Source organism: Eleutherodactylus coqui, chromosome 7 (genome assembly GCF_035609145.1).
Source record: "Eleutherodactylus coqui strain aEleCoq1 chromosome 7, aEleCoq1.hap1, whole genome shotgun sequence".
NCBI lineage: Eukaryota > Metazoa > Chordata > Amphibia > Anura > Eleutherodactylidae > Eleutherodactylus > Eleutherodactylus coqui.
The window spans coordinates 100,069,081-100,081,700 of record NC_089843.1 but is presented as its reverse complement, the minus strand read 5'-3'; positions in this window follow the sequence as shown (position 1 = coordinate 100,081,700).

Below are 12,620 nucleotides of genomic sequence, written 5' to 3'. Positions count from 1 at the left end.
GGATGTAAGTACATTTGTGCAATAGGCATTGTGAATTTGGGCAAGCACCTGCGTGTCCTACTATACTTTATGCTTGAGCAGGTTATGTTGACTTGTGCACACAAAAAAAAGTAACCATACTCCCAATCTTCAAAATGGGCGAGCAAGTAAATTAGTTCAATATGTGCTATTTTTGTGCACAAAAGCGCTGGAAAATAGAGCATGCTGCGTACTTTGTTGCATGAACGTTTATGTGAACAAACCAATTGAAATCAATGGAATCTATTCACTGTGTATTACGCAAATTTTGGGGTCATACACATGAGTAATGTTTTCCTGCATGGCACTGTGATGCTATGTTGGAAGCAAATCGTGACATGTTTTATGGTTAATTGCAGCAACCATTGCTTTCAATGGGGCCGGCGGCAGCATCGTACCATATGCTAGGTGCATGCGATTCGAGATCTCCAATTGAAAACAATGGGATAAACTCAGTGATCCCCCGCTGATGCTGACAGTCGCGACGGGGCACTGCTTCTTCCCCGAAGTGACGTGAGGCTGTTTTGCCATAAAAATGTCTTGCATCCTCGGGGGATTTCACATGGATGTTGAGCGGGATATGGTGGCGGGATGCACGGCCCCATATCGTGCTCGCCCATGTGACGTTAGCCTTACAGAAGTACCTAGTCTCCTCCAGGCATTTTGTTTGGTATGGTCCATGTAGCAGCATCACACAGACTGAGAAACTGACTAGAAAATGAATACATAAACCCAAGTAGATATCAGCTGGTCAGAACTGAGATCACATGACCATCTGAGTAGAAAGTTTCAAAGAGCAATAACTAAGCAATGTAACACTAGCTCACTTATTTATATAGTGGGGAGGCAGCTACATACTAAATGAATTTTAAAAAATCACCAATGTGGCCTTTTAATATTTATGGACTGTATTTAACTATAAACAATATTTTTCATGGGACAACCCCTCCAATGGCCAATGTCATCTAAAGTACTGTGTAAAAGTTTTAGGCAGGTGTGAAAAAAATGGTGCAAAGTAACATTTATCTTCAAAAAGTATGGTGTAGAGCAGTATAGTCTATGGTGCAGTATGGTGTGGAGCAGTATAGTGTGCGGTGCAGTATAGTGTAGTGTAGAGCAGTATAGTGTGTGGTGCAGTATAGTGTATGGTACAGTATGGTGTGGAGCAGTATAGCGTGTGGTGCAGTATAGTGTAGTGTAGAGCAGTATAGTGTGTGGTGCAGTATAGTGTAGTGTAGAGCAGTATAGTGTGTGGAGCAGTATAGTGTATGGTGCAGTATGGTATGGTGCAGTATAGCGTGTGGTGCAGTATAGCGTATTATGCAGTATGGTGTGGAGCAGTATAGTGTGGGGCGCAGTATAGTGTAGAGCAGTATAGTGTGTGCTGTAGTATGGTGTGGAGCAGTATAGCGTGTGGTGCAGTATAGTGTAGTGTAGAGCAGTATAGTGTGTGGTGCAGTATGGTGTGGAGCAGTATGGTGTGTGGAGCAGTATAGTGTGTGGCGCAGTACAGTGTGTGGCGCAGTATAGTGTGTGGCGCAGTATAGTGTAGAGCAGTATAGTGTAGAGCAGTATAGTGTAGAGCAGTATAGTGTGTGGTGCAGTATGGTGTGCAGTAGAGCGTGGTGTAGAGCAGTATAGTGTGTGGTGCAGTATAGTGTGTGGTGTAGTAGAGCGTAGTGTAGAGCAGTATAGTGTGTGGTGCAGTATGGTGTGGAGCAGTATAGTGTGTGGTGCAGTATAGTGTAGAGCAGTATAGTGTGTGCTGCAGTATGGTGTGGAGCAGTATAGCGTGTGGTGCAGTATAGTGTAGTGTAGAGCAGTATAGTGTGTGGTGCAGTATAGTGTAGAGCAGTATAGTGTGTGGTGCAGTATGGTATGGAGCAGTATGGTGTGGTGCAGTATGGTGTGTGATGCAGTATAGTGTCTGGTGCAGTATGGTGTGGAGCAGTATAGTGTGTGGCACAGTATAGTGTAGAGCAGTATGGTGTGTGGTGCAGTATGGTGTGGAGCAGTAGAGCGTAGTGTAGAGCAGTATAGTGTGTGGTGCAGTATAGTGTGGAGCAGTAGAGCGTAGTGTAGAGCAGTATAGTGCGTGGCGCAGTATAGTGTGTGACGCAGTATAGTGTGTGGCGCAGTATATTGTGTGGCGCAGTATAGTGTGTGGCGCAGTATAGCGTGTGGTGCAGTATACTGTGTGGTGCAGTATAGTGTGTGGTGCAGTATAGTGTGTGGTGCAGTATAGTGTAGTGTAGAGCAGTATAGTGTGTGGAGCAGTATAGTGTATGGTGCAGTATAGTGTAGAGCAGTATAGTGTGTGGTGCAGTATGGTATGGAGCAGTATGGTATGGAGCAGTATGGTGTGGAGCAGTATAGTGTGTGGTGCAGTATGGTGTGGAGCAGTATAGTGTGTGGCACAGTATAGTGTAGAGCAGTATGGTGTGTGGTGCAGTATGGTGTGGAGCAGTAGAGCGTAGTGTAGAGCAGTATAGTGTGTGGCGCAGTATAGTGTAGAGCAGTATAGTGTGTGCTGCAGTATGGTGTGGAGCAGTATAGCGTGTGGTGCAGTATAGTGTAGTGTAGAGCAGTATAGTGTGTGGCGCAGTATAGTGTGTGGCGCAGTATAGTGTGTGGCGCAGTATAGTGTGTGGCGCAGTATAGTGTGTGGAGCAGTACAGCGTGTGGTGCAGTATAGTGTAGTGTAGAGCAATATGGTGTGTGGTGCAGTATGGTGTGGAGCAGTATAGTGTGTGGCGCAGTATGGTGTGGAGCAGTATAGTGTAGAGCAGTATAGTGTGTGATGCAGTATGGTGTGGAGCAGTAGAGCGTAGTGTAGAGCAGTATAGTGTGTGGTGTAGTATAGTGTAGTGTAGAGCAGTATAGTGTGTGGCGCAGAATAGTGTGTGGCGCAGTATAGTGTGTGGCGCAGTATAGTGTGTGGTGCAGTAAAGTGTGGTGCAGTATAGTGTAGAGCAGTATAGTGTGTGGTGCAGTATAGTGTAGTGTGGAGTATAGTGTAGTATAGAGCAGAATAGTGTGCGGTGCATTATAGTGTGCGGTGCAGTATGGCGTGTGGTGCAGTATAGTGTAGAGCAGTATAGTGTGTGGTGCAGTATGGTGTAGAGCAGTATAGTGTGTGGTGCAGTATAGTGTAGTGTAGAGCAGTATAGTGTGTGGTGCAGTATAGTGTGTGGTGCAGTATGGTGTGGAGCAGTATAGTGTGTGGTGCAGTATTGTGTATGGAGCAGTAAAGTGCGTGGTGCACTATAGTGTGCGGAGCAGTATAGTGTGTGGAGCAGTATGGTGTAGAGCAGTATAGTGTGTGGTGCAGTATGGTGTGGAGCAGTATAGTGTATGGTGCAGTATAGTGTGTGGTGCAGTATAGTGTGTGGAGCAGTATAGTGTATGGTGCACTATAGTGTGCGGAGCAGTATAGTGTGTGGAGCAGTATGGTGTAGAGCAGTATAGTGTGTGGTGCAGTATAGTGTACGGTGCAGTATGGTGTGGAGCAGTATAGTGTAGTGTAGAGCAGTATAGTGTGTGGCGCAGTATAGTGTGTGGCGCAGTATAGCGTGTGGTGCAGTATAGTGTAGTGTAGAGCAGTATACCGTGTGGTGCAGTATAGTGTGTGGTGTAGTATAGTGTAGTGTAGAGCAGTATAGTGTGTGGCGCAGTATAGTGTAGAGCAGTATAGTGTATGGTGCAGTATAGCGTGTGGTGCAGTATAGCGTAGTGCAGAGCAGTATAGTGTATGGTGCAGTATGGTGTGGAGCAGTATAGCGTGTGGTGCAGTATAGTGTAGTGTAGAGCAGTATAGCGTGTGGTGCAGTATAGTGTAGAGTAGAGCAGTATAGTGTGTGGTGCAGTATAGTGTAATGTAGAGCAGTATAGTGTGTGGTGCAGTATGGTGTGGAGCAGTTTAGCGTGTGGTGAAGTGGGGTGTGGAACAGCATAGTGTGTGGTGCAGTATGGTGTGGAGCAGTATAGTGTGTGGTGCAGTATAGTGTGTGGTGCAGTATGGTGTGGAGCAGTATGGTGTGGAGCAGTATAGTGTGTGGTGCAGTATGGTGTGGAGCAGTATAGTGTGTGGTGCAGTATGGTGTAGAGCAGTATAGTGTGTGGTACAGTATGGTGTAGAGCAGTATAGTGTGTGGTGCAGTATGGTGTAGAGCAGTATGGTGTGTGGTGCAGTATAGTGTGTGGTGCAGTATAGTGTGTGGTGCAGTATGGTGTGGAACAGTATAGTGTGTGGTGCAGTATGGTGTGGAGCAGTATAGTGTGTGGTGCAGTATGGTGTGGAGCAGTATAGTGTGTGGTGCAGTATGGTGTAGAGCAGTATAGTGTGTGGTACAGTATGGTGTAGAGCAGTATAGTGTGTGGTGCAGTATGGTGTAGAGCAGTATAGTGTGTGGTGCAGTATAGTGTGTAGAGCAGTATAGTCTGTGGTGCAGTATGGTGTATAGCAGTATAGTCTGAGGTGCAGTATGGTGTATAGCAGAATATGTGTGTGCAGCGGTATAGTGTGTGGAGCGGTATAGTGTGTGGAACGGTATAGTGTAGAGCAGTATAGTGTAGAGCAGTATAGTGTGTGGTGCAGAGCAGTATAGTGTATGGTGCAGTATAGTGTGGAGCAGTATAGCGTGTGGTGCAGTATAGTGTGTGGAGCAGTATAGTGTAGAGCAGTATAGTGTAGTGTAGAGCAGTATAGTGTGTGGTGCAGTATGGTGTGGAGCAGTATAGTGTAGAGCAGTGTAGTGTAGTGTAGAGCAGTATAGTGTGTGGTGCAGTATGGTGTGTGGTGCAGTATGGTGTGGAGCAGTATAGTGTGTGGTGCAGTATAGTGTGTGGTGCAGTATAGCGTGTGGTGCAGTATAGCGTGTACTGCAGTATAGCGTGTACTGCAGTATAGCGTGTGGTGCAGTATAGCGTGTGGTCCAGTATAGTGTAGTGTAGAGCAGTATAGTGTAGTGTAGAACAGTATAGTGTGTGGTGCAGTATGGCGTGTGGTGCAGTATAGTGTGTGGTGCAGTATAGTGTATGGTGCAGTATGGTGTGGAGCAGTATAGCGTGTGGTGCAGTATAGTGTATGGTGCAGTATGGTGTGGAGCAGTATAGCGTGTGGTGCAGTATAGTATAGTGTAGAGCAGTATAGTGTGTGGTGCAGTATGGTGTGGAGCAGTATAGTGTAGTGTAGAGCAGTATAGTGTATGGTGCAGTATGGTGTGGAGCAGTATAGCATGTGGTGCAGTATAGTGTATGGTGCAGTATGGTGTGGAGCAGTATAGTGTGTGGTGCAGAATAGTGTGTGGTGCAGTATGGTGTGGAGCACTATAGTGTGTGGCGCAGTATAGTGTGTGGCGCAGTATAGCGTGTGGCGCAGTATGGCGTGTGGCGCAGTATGGCGTGTGGCGCAGTATGGCGTGTGGCGCAGTATGGCGTGTGGCGCAGTATAGTGTAGTGTAGAGCAGTATAGTGTGTGGTGCAGTATAGTGTGTGGTGCAGTATGGTGTAGAGAAGTATAATGTATGGTGCAGTATGGTGTATTGTGCAGTATGGTGTGGAGCAGTATAGCGTATGGTGCAGTATAGTGTGTGGCGCAGTATAGCGTGTGGCGCAGTATAGCGTGTGGCGCAGTATAGCGTGTGGCGCAGTATGGCGTGTGGTGCAGTATGGCGTGTGGTGCAGTATAGTGTAGTGTAGAGCAGTATAGTGTGTGGTGCAGTATAGTGTATGGTGCAGTATGGTGTGGAGCAGTATAGCGTGTGGTGCAGTATAGTGTATGGTGCAGTACGGTGTGGAGCAGTATAGCGTGTGGTGCAGTATAGTGTATGGTGCAGTATGGTGTGGAGCAGTATAGCGTGTGGTGCAGTATAGTATAGTGTAGAGCAGTATAGTGTGTGGTGCAGTATGGTGTGGAGCAGTGTAGCGTGTGGTGCAGTATAGTGTAGTGTAGAGCAGTATAGTGTATGGTGCAGTATGGTGTGGAGCAGTATAGCGTGTGGTGCAGTATAGTGTAGTGTAGAGCAGTATAGTGTATGGTGCAGTATGGTGTGCAGCAGTATAGCATGTGGTGCAGTATAGTGTAGTGTAGAACAGTGTAGTGTAGAGCAGTATAGTATGTGGAGCAGTATGTTGTGGAGCAGTATAGTGTGTGGAGCAGTATAGTGTGTGGTGCAGTATAGCGTGTGGTGCAGTATAGTGTGTGGTGCAGTATAGTGTAGTGTAGAGCAGTATAGCGTGTGGTGCAGTATAGTGTATGGTGCAGTATGGTGTGGAGCAGTATAGCGTGTGGTGCAGTATGGTGTAGTGTAGAGCAGTGTAGTGTAGAGCAGTATAGTACGTGGAGCAGTATGATGTGGAGCAGTATAGTGTGTGGAGCAGTATAGTGTGTGGTGCAGTATAGTGTGTGGTGCAGTATAGCGTGTGGTGCAGTATAGCGTGTGGTGCAGTATAGCGTGTGGTGCAGTATAGCGTGTGGTGCAGTATAGCGTAGTGTAGAGCAGTATAGTGTGTGGTGCAGTATAGTGTATGGTGCAGTATGATGTGGAGCAGTATAGCGTGTGTTGCAGTATAGTGTATGGTGCAGTATGATGTGGAGCAGTATAGCGTGTGGTGCAGTATAGTGTAGTGTAGAGCAGTATAATCTGTGGTGCAGTATGGTGTGGAGCAGTATAGTCTGTGGTGCAGTATAGTGTGTGGTGCAGTATAGTGTGTGGTGCAGTATAGTGTGTGGTGCACTATGGTGTGTGGAGCAGTATAGTGTGTAGAGCAGTATAGTGTGTGGTACAGTATGGTATGGAGCAGTATAGTGTATAGCAGTATAGTGTGTGGTGCAGTATGGTGTAGAGCAGTATAGTGCGTGGTGCAGTATAGTGTAGAGCAGTATAGTGTGTGGTGCAGTATGGTGTGGAGCAGTATAGTGTGTGGTGCGGTATGGTATGGAGCAGTATGGTGTATAGCAGTATAGTGTGTGGTGCAGTATGGTGTAGAGCAGTATAGTGTGTGGTGCAGTATGGTGTGTGGAGCAGTATGGTGTGTGGTGCAATATGGTGTATAGCAGTATAGTGTGTGGTGCAGTATAGTATATGGTGCAGTATAGTATGTGGTGCAGTATGGTGTGGAGCAGTATGGTGTGGAGCAGTATGGTGTGTGGTGCAGTATAGTGTGGAGCAGTACAGTGTGTTGTGCAGTACAGTGTGTGGTGCAGTATAGTGTGTGGAGCAGTATAGTGTGTGGTGCAGTATAGTGTGTGGTGCAGTATGGTGTGGTGCAGTATAGTGTGGTGCAGTATAGTGTGTGGTGCAGTATAGTGTGTGGAGCAGTATAGTGTGTGGAGCAGTATAGTGTGTGGTGCAGTATAGTGTGTGGTGCAGTATAGTGTGGTGCAGTATAGTGTGTGGTGCAGTATAGTGTGTGGTGCAGTATAGTGTGTGGAGCAGTATAGTGTGTGGAGCAGTATAGTGTGTGGTGCAGTATAGTGTGTGGTGCAGTATAGTGTGTGGAGCAGTATGGTATGAAGCAGTATAGTGTATAGCAGTATAGTGTGTGGTGCAGTATGGTGTAGAGCAGTATAGTGCGTGGTGCAGTATGGTGTGGTGCAGTATGGTATGGAGCAGTATAGTGTAGTGTGGTGCAGTATGGTGTATAGCAGTATAGTGTGTGTGGTGCAGTATGGTGTAGAGCAGTATAGTGTGTGGTGCGGTATGGTATGGAGCAGTATGGTGTATAGCAGTATAGTGTGTGGTGCAGCATAGTGTATGGTACAGTATGGTGTGGAGCAGTATAGCGTGTGGTGCAGTATAGTGTAGTGTAGAGCAGTATAGTGCGTGGTGCAGTATAGTGTAGTGTAGAGCAGTACAGTGTGTGGAGCAGTATAGTGTATGGTGCAGTATGGTATGGTGCAGTATAGCGTGTGGTGCAGTATAGCGTATTATGCAGTATGGTGTGGAGCAGTATAGTGTGTGGCGCAGTATAGTGTAGAGGAGTATAGTGTGTGCTGCAGTATGGTGTGGAGCAGTATAGCGTGTGGTGCAGTATAGTGTAGTGTAGAGCAGTATAGTGTGTGGTGCAGTATAGTGTAGAGCAGTATAGTGTGTGGCGCAGTACAGTGTATGGCGCAGTACAGAGTATGGCGCAGTATAGTGTGTGGCGCAGTACAGTGTGTGGCGCAGTACAGTGTGTGGCGCAGTACAGTGTGTGGCGCAGTATAGTGTGTGGCGCAGTATAGTGTGTGGCGCAGTATAGTGTAGAGCAGTATGGTGTGGAGCAGTATAGTGTGTGGTGCAGTATGGTGTAGAGCAGTACAGTGTGTGGTGCAGTATGGTGTGGTGCAGTAGAGCGTGGTGTAGAGCAGTATAGTGTGTGGTGCAGTATGGTGTGGAGCAGTATAGTGTGTGGTGCAGTATAGTGTAGAGCAGTATAGTGTGTGCTGCAGTATGGTGTGGAGCAGTATAGCGTGTGGTGCAGTATAGTGTAGTGTAGAGCAGTATAGTGTGTGGTGCAGTATGGTATGGAGCAGTATGGTGTGGTGCAGTATGGTGTGTGGTGCAGTATAGTGTGTGGTGCAGTATGGTGTGGAGCAGTATAGTGTGTGGCACAGTATAGTGTAGAGCAGTATAGTGTGTGGTGCAGTATAGTGTGGAGCAGTAGAACGTAGTGTAGAGCAGTATAGTGTGTGGTGTAGTATAGTGTAGTGTAGAGCAGTATAGTGTGTGGTGCAGTATAGTGTGTGGTGCAGTATGGTGTGGAGCAGTATAGTGTATGGAGCAGTAAAGTGCGTGGTGCACTATAGTGTGCGGAGCAGTATAGTGTGTGGAGCAGTATGGTGTAGAGCAATATAGTGTGTGGTGCAGTATAGTGTACGGTGCAGTATGGTGTGGAGCAGTATAGTGTAGTGTAGAGCAGTATAGTGTGTGGTGCAGTATAGTTTGTGGTGCAGTACAGTGTAGAACAGTATAGTGTGTGGTGCAGTATGGTGTGGAGCAGTATAGCGTGTGATGCAGTATAGTGTAGTGTACAGCAGTATAGTGTGTGGCGCAGTATAGTGTATGGTGCAGTATGGTGTGGAGCAGTATAGTGTGTGGAGCACTATAGTGTGTGGCGCAGTATAGTGTGTGGCGCAGTATAGTGTGTGGCGCAGTATAGCGTGTGGTGCAGTATAGTGTAGTGTAGAGCAGTATAGCGTGTGGTGCAGTATAGTGTGTGGTGTAGTATAGTGTAGTGTAGAGCAGTATAGTGTGTGGCGCAGTATAGTGTGTGGCGCAGTATAGTGTAGAGCAGTATAGTGTATGGTGCAGTATGGTGTGGAGCAGTATAGCGTGTGGTGCAGTATAGTGTAGTGTAGAGCAGTATAGTGTATGGTGCAGTATGGTGTGGAGCAGTATAGCGTGTGGTGCAGTATAGTGTAGTGTAGAGCAGTATAGCGTGTGGTGCAGTATAGTGTAGTGTAGAGCAGTATAGCGTGTGGTGCAGTATAGTGTAGAGTAGAGCAGTATAGTGTGTGGTGCAGTATAGTGTAATGTAGAGCAGTATAGTGTGTGGTGCAGTATGGTGTGGAGCAGTTTAGCGTGTGGTGAAGTGGGGTGTGGAACAGCATAGTGTGTGGTGCAGTATGGTGTTGAGCAGTATAGTGTGTGGTGCAGTATAGTGTGTGGTGCAGTATAGTGTGTGGAGCAGTATAGTGTGTGGAGCAGTATAGTGTGTGGTGCAGTATAGTGTGTGGTGCAGTACAGTGTGTGGTGCAGTATAGTGTGTGGAGCAGTATAGTGTGTGGTGCAGTATAGTGTGTGGAGCAGTATAGTGTAGTGTAAAGCAGTATAGTGTGTGGTGCAGTATAGTGTAGTGTAGAGCAGTATAATCTGTGGTGCAGTATGGTGTGGAGCAGTATAGTCTGTGGTGCAGTATAGTGTGTGGTGCAGTATAGTGTGTGGTGCAGTATAGTGTGTGGTGCAGTATGGTGTGTGGAGCAGTATAGTGTGTAGAGCAGTATAGTGTGTGGTACAGTATGGTATGGAGCAGTATAGTGTATAGCAGTATAGTGTGTGGTGCAGTATGGTGTAGAGCAGTATAGTGCGTGGTGCAGTATAGTGTAGAGCAGTATAGTGTGTGGTGCAGTATGGTGTGGAGCAGTATAGTGTGTGGTGAGGTATGGTATGGAGCAGTATGGTGTATAGCAGTATAGTGTGTGGTGCAGTATGGTGTAGAGCAGTATAGTGTGTGGTGCAGTATGGTGTGTGGAGCAGTATGGTGTGTGGTGCAGTATGGTGTATAGCAGTATAGTGTGTGGTGCAGTATAGTATATGGTGCAGTATAGTATGTGGTGCAGTATGGTGTGGAGCAGTATGGTGTGTGGTGCAGTATAGTGTGGAGCAGTACAGTGTGTTGTGCAGTACAGTGTGTGGTGCAGTATAGTGTGTGGAGCAGTATAGTGTGTGGTGCAGTATAGTGTGTGGTGCAGTATAGTGTGGTGCAGTATAGTGTGGTGCAGTATAGTGTGTGGTGCAGTATAGTGTGTGGAGCAGTATAGTGTGTGGAGCAGTATAGTGTGTGGAGCAGTATAGTGTGTGGTGCAGTATAGTGTGGTGCAGTATAGTGTGTGGTGCAGTATAGTGTGGTGCAGTATAGTGTGGAGCAGTATAGTGTGTGGTGCAGTATAGTGTGGTGCAGTATAGTGTGTGGAGCAGTATAGTGTGTGGTGCAGTATAGTGTGTGGTGCAGTATAGTGTGTGGAGCAGTATGGTATGAAGCAGTATAGTGTATAGCAGTATAGTGTGTGGTGCAGTATGGTGTAGAGCAGTATAGTGTGTGGTGCAGTATGGTGTGGTGCAGTATGGTATGGAGCAGTATAGTGTAGTGTGGTGCAGTATGGTGTATAGCAGTATAGTGTGTGTGGTGCAGTATGGTGTAGAGCAGTATAGTGTGTGGTGCGGTATGGTATGGAGCAGTATGGTGTATAGCAGTATAGTGTGTGGTGCAGTATAGTGTATGGTACAGTATGGTGTGGAGCAGTATAGCGTGTGGTGCAGTATAGTGTAGTGTAGAGCAGTATAGTGCGTGGTGCAGTATAGTGTAGTGTAGAGCAGTACAGTGTGTGGAGCAGTATAGTGTATGGTGCAGTATGGTATGGTGCAGTATAGCGTGTGGTGCAGTATAGCGTATTATGCAGTATGGTGTGGAGCAGTATAGTGTGGGGAGCAGTATAGTGTGTGGCGCAGTATAGTGTAGAGGAGTATAGTGTGTGCTGCAGTATGGTGTGGAGCAGTATAGCGTGTGGTGCAGTATAGTGTAGTGTAGAGCAGTATAGTGTGTGGTGCAGTATAGTGTAGAGCAGTATAGTGTGTGGCGCAGTACAGTGTATGGCGCAGTACAGTGTATGGCGCAGTATAGTGTGTGGCGCAGTACAGTGTGTGGCGCAGTATAGTGTGTGGCGCAGTATAGTGTGTGGCGCAGTATAGTGTAGAGCAGTACAGTGTGTGGTGCAGTATGGTGTGGTGCAGTAGAGCGTGGTGTAGAGCAGTATAGTGTGTGGTGCAGTATGGTGTGGAGCAGTAGAGCGTAGTGTAGAGCAGTATAGTGTGTGGTGCAGTATGGTGTGGAGCAGTATAGTGTGTGGTGCAGTATAGTGTAGAGCAGTATAGTGTGTGCTGCAGTATGGTGTGGAGCAGTATAGCGTGTGGTGCAGTATAGTGTAGTGTAGAGCAGTATAGTGTGTGGTGCAGTATGGTATGGAGCAGTATGGTGTGGTGCAGTATGGTGTGTGGTGCAGTATAGTGTGTGGTGCAGTATGGTGTGGAGCAGTATAGTGTGTGGCACAGTATAGTGTAGAGCAGTATAGTGTGTGGTGCAGTATAGTGTGGAGCAGTAGAACGTAGTGTAGAGCAGTATAGTGTGTGGTGTAGTATAGTGTAGTGTAGAGCAGTATAGTGTGTGGTGCAGTATAGTGTGTGGTGCAGTATGGTGTGGAGCAGTATAGTGTATGGAGCAGTAAAGTGCGTGGTGCACTATAGTGTGCGGAGCAGTATAGTGTGTGGAGCAGTATGGTGTAGAGCAATATAGTGTGTGGTGCAGTATAGTGTACGGTGCAGTATGGTGTGGAGCAGTATAGTGTAGTGTAGAGCAGTATAGTGTGTGGTGCAGTATAGTTTGTGGTGCAGTACAGTGTAGAACAGTATAGTGTGTGGTGCAGTATGGTGTGGAGCAGTATAGCGTGTGATGCAGTATAGTGTAGTGTACAGCAGTATAGTGAGTGGCGCAGTATAGTGTATGGTGCAGTATGGTGTGGAGCAGTATAGTTGTGTAGAGCACTATAGTGTGTGGCGCAGTATAGTGTGTGGCGCAGTATAGTGTGTGGCGCAGTATAGCGTGTGGTGCAGTATAGTGTAGTGTAGAGCAGTATAGCGTGTGGTGCAGTGTAGTGTGTGGTGTAGTATAGTGTAGTGTAGAGCAGTATAGTGTGTGGCGCAGTATAGTGTGTGGCGCAGTATAGTGTAGAGCAGTATAGTGTATGGTGCAGTATGGTGTGGAGCAGTATAGCGTGTAGTGCAGTATAGTGTAGTGTAGAGCAGTATAGTGTATGGTGCAGTATGGTGTGGAGCAGTATAGCG